The sequence below is a fragment of the Panicum virgatum genome, chromosome 1N (assembly GCF_016808335.1).
Source record: "Panicum virgatum strain AP13 chromosome 1N, P.virgatum_v5, whole genome shotgun sequence".
In the NCBI taxonomy this organism is placed as follows: Eukaryota; Viridiplantae; Streptophyta; class Magnoliopsida; order Poales; family Poaceae; genus Panicum; species Panicum virgatum.
In genome coordinates, this window is record NC_053145.1 from 26404563 (window position 1) to 26410582 (window position 6020).

The 6020-nt window shown below is 39.2% G+C and overlaps 1 long non-coding RNA gene across 1 annotated transcript; it reads left to right on the forward strand.

The window, feature by feature from the left end:
- The first annotated feature begins 298 nt into the window (after window positions 1-298).
- On the forward strand, window positions 299-1044 carry LOC120654021. Its single transcript, XR_005666943.1, has 2 exons — window positions 299-372; window positions 902-1044. It is a non-coding gene; the product is annotated as an uncharacterized LOC120654021 (long non-coding RNA).
- The last annotated feature ends 4976 nt before the right edge of the window (window positions 1045-6020 follow it).

Consider the following 6020-nt stretch of genomic DNA (forward strand, 5'->3'; position numbering starts at 1 on the left):
CAGGTAACAAAGATTCTGTGTTTTTTCCAAAATCTTGGATTCGAGTCTTCTTAATTCGACTCCCGCACCAAAAAAATTGGAAATTATTGACTTCTATGTGGTAGATCGTTCACCTCCCTGCGTACTAATCCTGAATTTATGGCTACTAGTTTTCTTTACGTCGTAGTATCTTATGTTTCCTTCGCATCTACTGAACCTGTTACTCTTGCAGTACTATTCTTCTTCTATAATTATGCATTTCAGTTTGTTTTATTTTATTCTCTGTCCAGAAATGTAGTAGTCGTAACTATTACATAATGATAAGTTGTCTTTCTTCTTTCAGGTAGCATCAAGTCCATTGAGGAAGCCTTCTGTGTTTCTCATTTTAAACAGGTATTAGGAGGTTGTACTGCAGCTTTGTTATGGAGTAGGACATTCTAAATTTACCTTTGTACTGCAGCTATTTGGTAACAGGCTTTCCAATACATTGTATATGCATTTGCATTGTCTAATATTGAGTCCATTTTACTGCAACCTTGCTATATGTAAACTGCACTCAATTTTACACCAGTAATATGCATATTTCTATAAATTTGGTGTTTAGTAACTAAGCCCTTATCTTTTGCAAGCCTGGTCGTTTAATTTTATTTTTATCTTGAGTAGCTGCTCGTGCTTGTCATCGAGTACAGAAGATGTTAGATTGTTTATTTGTATGACTAGCACTGAAGCTGTTAAGTTGTTTATTTGCATGACAAATCAGCAATTCTTCTATATTGAGTGAATGTCAATGCATAAATATGTACAAACTATAATACCCTTTTGTTTTGCAAAAACTAATTTCTTGTATCCGAGTCACTTTGCTTGGCTTCTCTATTTTTCCTTTTCAGAAAGATTAAGTTCTTTGCATGCTTGCAATTTTCAGGGAGAGAAGTACAAAGATCAAGAACAAGTGCATCGAATTTGTTTGAGTGCCTCTACAGGAAAAAGAGAAATGATGCACGTTATGTACATATTGCCATTGCATATTAGCTTTCAAATACAGCTTATAGCAATTCTGGATGAAAATTTTTTATGTGATTTGATGTTGTATGTGATGAAATGCTCGATCAAATTTTATTTATGTGATGAGATGTTAATTTTTTTGTTGATATATCTTGGGTTGGGCTTAAATGATCATGCAGTTTATATGGGTTGTGTAAATGAGGCCCAAATGGGCTGTGTAAATGAGGCCCAAATTGGCTCCTGTGCCTGCTACTATATCATTGTCCATGTCAGCATCCATGTGGTGGCATGTCATCACCACTTTCCACGTCACTATCATGTCATTGACCATGTCAAATTACACATCATCATTGCTATCCACATCATCGCCAAGTCAACAGCCACGTCATTCGCCATGTCATCAATGTGTGACATGGCAATTTAATCTGTGACAAAAATTATACTATTTGTGATGTTTATTTTCGTCATAGAAAACGGGATTGGTTGGGCTTTAGGGGCCCAGGGATATTCTATGATGGTTTCGAAACGTCATGGATCAAGCAATCTATGACGAAAATTTAAGGAACGTCACGAGGTGTGATCTGTGACGCTTAATACATGATGCTATTTCAGATCGTCATAGATAACGGTATTATAGTGATCTGTGACGAAATTTAATCGTCATGGATCAACAGCTTTTTTGCAGTGTCAATTGTTGTAGTTATATTTATTTTTCAGCCATAATAATTTTGTGCTTTCCATTGTATGTAGTATCAGGAAACAAATCCAATGTTAGGATTAAATTCTTCTTCTAGCTATTTTGTGCTTGCAAACATATATTTTTGCAATTTTGATTCCATGCTATGTTTGTAATTACATTGGTCCATAATTTGCAATTTGCTTCATGTTATGTTTGCAATTGGTTTTGATGAGTTGTGTTTTTCTCTCAATGGCGGTGTTTCTATAAAATGGATAGTGAGGCGAATGCTTCAAGTGCTCAGGGCTGTGACAATGATGATCTGGCCCGGGGAACTGTCCCTAGTTTGCCCCATCTTCGTGCTGCTAATATAGAGAAGAACAAGGAGAAGATGAAGTTTAAGAAAAGGAGGAAAGTATTAAGGATCAGCACTTCTGCTGCACCCAACACAGACAGCCAGGATAATGATGAAGATGATTCGGATTATGCCCCACCCCCCTTGATTAGGGTGATAATGCAGCAGAGGGTAGGAATAGGAAGAGGCGCCGCAATCAAGCTCGTGGTCATGCACCAAACCCCGCTACAGCTCCACCTGGCGGTGCTGTTGGATCTGGTGAGGAAGAGGAGGCGAAGAAGAGGCCTGTCTCCATCCGCTACTCGCCTGTGAAATTCAAAGAACTTGTTGCAGCTCTCAATAAGAGTCTGAAAGCTCCAGTCCGTGCGAAGAATTTTGGGGGACTCCTCCTTTTCCAGCCAAGTTCACTTGATAGGCAATTGCTCAGCTGGCTTATGCGGAAGCTCAACCTAGAAACAATGAAATTAGAGATTGGTGGTGGCAAAGAAATAGCAATTACTGAGCATAGTGTATGGTGTGTGTTCCAGATTCCAAAAGTCGGAGGCGACCCACCTTTCATGAGTGATGATGAAGCTCATTTCAAGCGGAGGTAGCTGGGAGAGCAAATTTGTGGTAGTGCATATAGGCCCAAGCCTGGGATCAGTGTTTCAGATGTTCTGGATGGTTTAGTGAGAGACACTTACCGGAAATTTGGCGCTTAGAGCGTTCTTTATGTGCACTTTCCAGTCGTTGTTATTCTCAAACACCGACTCATATATCAGGCTTGAGGATTGAAAGAATACTGAAGACTTGGAGAACATTGGCAATAATAACTGGTGCAAAGTAGTAGTTGACAACCTCAGAAAAGCTGCTCGTCTGTATAAAAAGGATTTTGTGCAGAAAGGCAACATGGCACTGATTTATGGATGTGGAATATTTCTAATGATTAGTATTAATATTGCAACTCTGTTAGTTATCAAATTGCAACTGGTTTAGCTTTGTTTTTGCAATTTTGCCTATACAATAATTGTTTTGGAACACAGTCCCTGTACATGTACTAGCATATTTTTCTACTGCAACTGTGTTGGCATGTTATTTGCAACTAGCTCAATTTCTATTTTGCAATTGTTCCATGTCTGGACTATATTTATAATATTTTTGTATTATAGTATTAATATTGCAATTGGGTTAGTTCTCACATTGTAATTTGTATAACTGATGTAGTGTACTTTTTTTAATACATACAGATGCTATGTGTTGATAATCTGAAGCATTTGATTCGATAACAAGCATGAGTTTGGTAATCTCATGATAAGCCAACTGCACTTGAAACTATTGTTGTTATCATGTAGATATATTATTTGCAATTTGTGTTATATTTTCCCTAGTGTTTATTTTTTTAAAAAAAATAACAGCTGAAGAGTCTTACAGACACCTGCTACAGTGTTGCCGCTGCTTTCCGGCACCAGCTGCTGCTCATGTTTCTGCTGCCGCTGGTAGTTCTGCTCATGGAGCTGGCACCTCTCATGATCCTGGTGGTCCTGCTGTTGTCAATCTATAGCCTCTACCTATTTATCGCTACCCTAGTTTCAGCAGTTCTTTTGGGTAGAGAATTGTTGATGTAGTTGGAAGAAGTAGGAAGTCAAAGGCGCTCAAGATCTTGAATGCATTTGATGTCAGCACTAAGCAGGCCTAGCTGTTCATGGAAAAGGCTGTTGAGTATACATCTAGGGCAAATGAGCTCATGGCAAAAACCCACCATGAGTGTTTCAGCTCCATGCAGAAGATGCTTGTCGATGCCCGGGATGACAAGATTGCTGCCAATGAAGCTAGGAGGAGGGCTGGATCGAGAAATAAACAACCATCAGCATCAGCAGTAGAAGAAGATGGAGATAATGAATGTGCAGCAGCAGGTGGTGATAGTGCAGCAGCTGGTGAAGGAGAAATACCTGAAGGAGACATGTCTGCAAACCATAGTTCATCGGAACATGGATATGAATATGATGTAAATCCACTGGATCACGAAGATGCATCTGATGAAAACACTAGTCCACTGGCCAGCCACGGCAATGTTGATGCTCAAGAAACAAGCATATCAAGTAATTCTCTCATTTTTTTAAACATTCATTATATCATACCCATCTTTTTTGTTCTTTTTTCCATGCTTTTTGTTTTTTCTGATCTGTGTGTTTTTTTGTAGCACCTCATGCATTGCGCGGTCCTAGTCAGGGTGTCAATGATATATTTTCTATGCTACAGATCTCACCACCCCCTGAATGTCGCAACGACTAGGTGCATATAATGGAGTAGCTATTTTTTTCACACAACTAAATTTTTTTAATCTTTTTCTCAACACACACACAGAGAGACAGAATATCGGACATAGGTTCTACTTCTTCGAGGATGGCCCAGACTCTAATGTAATATTGCCATACTTTCTTTTCCATTTTTTCCTCATTTGCAGTTCGTGCACTATTTATGTTGCAATCTTCTTCATAACATGTTGCAATTTCCCAAATTCATTCAGGATTCCGTTGACGATGGGGAGAATTTGAACAAGTGTGCATCTGGAGCATCAAGTAGAGATGCACCCAAGATTGATGCAGTTGCTGACATGGCTCTAGCTGGTGTAAGCTACCCCCTGCCCTATTCAGCCCCCTTGCTTTTTATTTGATAATGTAGTAATTTACATAGGTCTGCATTTGCAATTCATTCACTTATATTGTTGCAATCTGTGTGCCTATCAGAAGCAAACATCTGAGATGGAAGGAGAGACTTAGTCGGTGACATGTGAGCCAAACAAGGAGGCAACTAGATCTCCATCTAGGGATATACCAAATATTGATATCCCCAACCCTGTAGTTGTGGTTCCAGCTGGTGTAAGCTACCCCCCGCCCCCCCCCCCCATTGTCTTTTTTTGATAATGTAGTAATCCACATAGGCCTGAATTTGCATTGACTTTTGGTGTTGCAATATTTTGTATAACATGTTACAATTTTCCAAATCAATCAGGATTTGGGCAAGGATGTATCTGAAGCTGCAAGCAAAGATGCCCCCAATATTGATGCTGTTGCTAACATGGGCTTAGTTCATGTAAGTTTTGTTTTTTTATCCACACATGTGTCATATATTTTGAAAATGTGCATTTTTATTGACTTTTTTAGTTTTTTAACAATTATTTGTGTGTGTTTTACAGAAGTCGGCTGGTGAGATGGAAGTAGCCACTGAATCGTTGACATGTGAGCCAAACAAGGAGCTATCTAGATCTCCCCCTAGGGATGCACCAAACATTGATATCTCTGACCCTGCAGATGTGGTTCCAGCTGGTGTAAGCTACCCCCTGCCCCTAGTCACCCCCATTTGTCTTTTTATTTGATAATGTAGTAATTCACATCGGTCTGAATTTGCAATTCATCAACTTATGTTATTGCAATCTATGTGCCTTTTCAGAAGCAAACATCTAAGATGGAAGGAGAGACTCAGAACAAGGAGGGACCTACCTTGCAAACATCTGAGATGGAAGGAGAGACTCAGAACAAGGAAGGACCTACCTTGCAGACACCTGCAAGCGCGGGGAGATCTGATGTAAGCTATCTCACTCTCCCCCAATTCTTCTAACATACACATACATTTTTCCTATATTTTATATTTTCCTTTTTCTTGTTGGATAAATTAGTATTATATTTTTTGGAGTTATACTATATCTGTATTTTTTCCACAATTCATCATATGTTGTTTTTTCTTGCTGCAGCCATCACAAACCATCAAGGAACATGTATACACAAGAAGGAGCACACGCTCCTCTAGCGTTGTTGATGGGAAAAATAATGCTGAGGCTGAGGCTACCAAGAAGATGGAAGAAACCAAGAAGCAGAAACAATAAAAAATAAAGTCAGAATTAAAGAAGAAGAGGTCCCAGATTCAGCTTAATAAAGAAATCCAAGCGATTCGCGATGGACATGAGAAGTGGTTGGTTGTGCTGCGTACTTGCCGATGAAGAAATTTCAAAGTTGAAGAGCAGTGTACCTG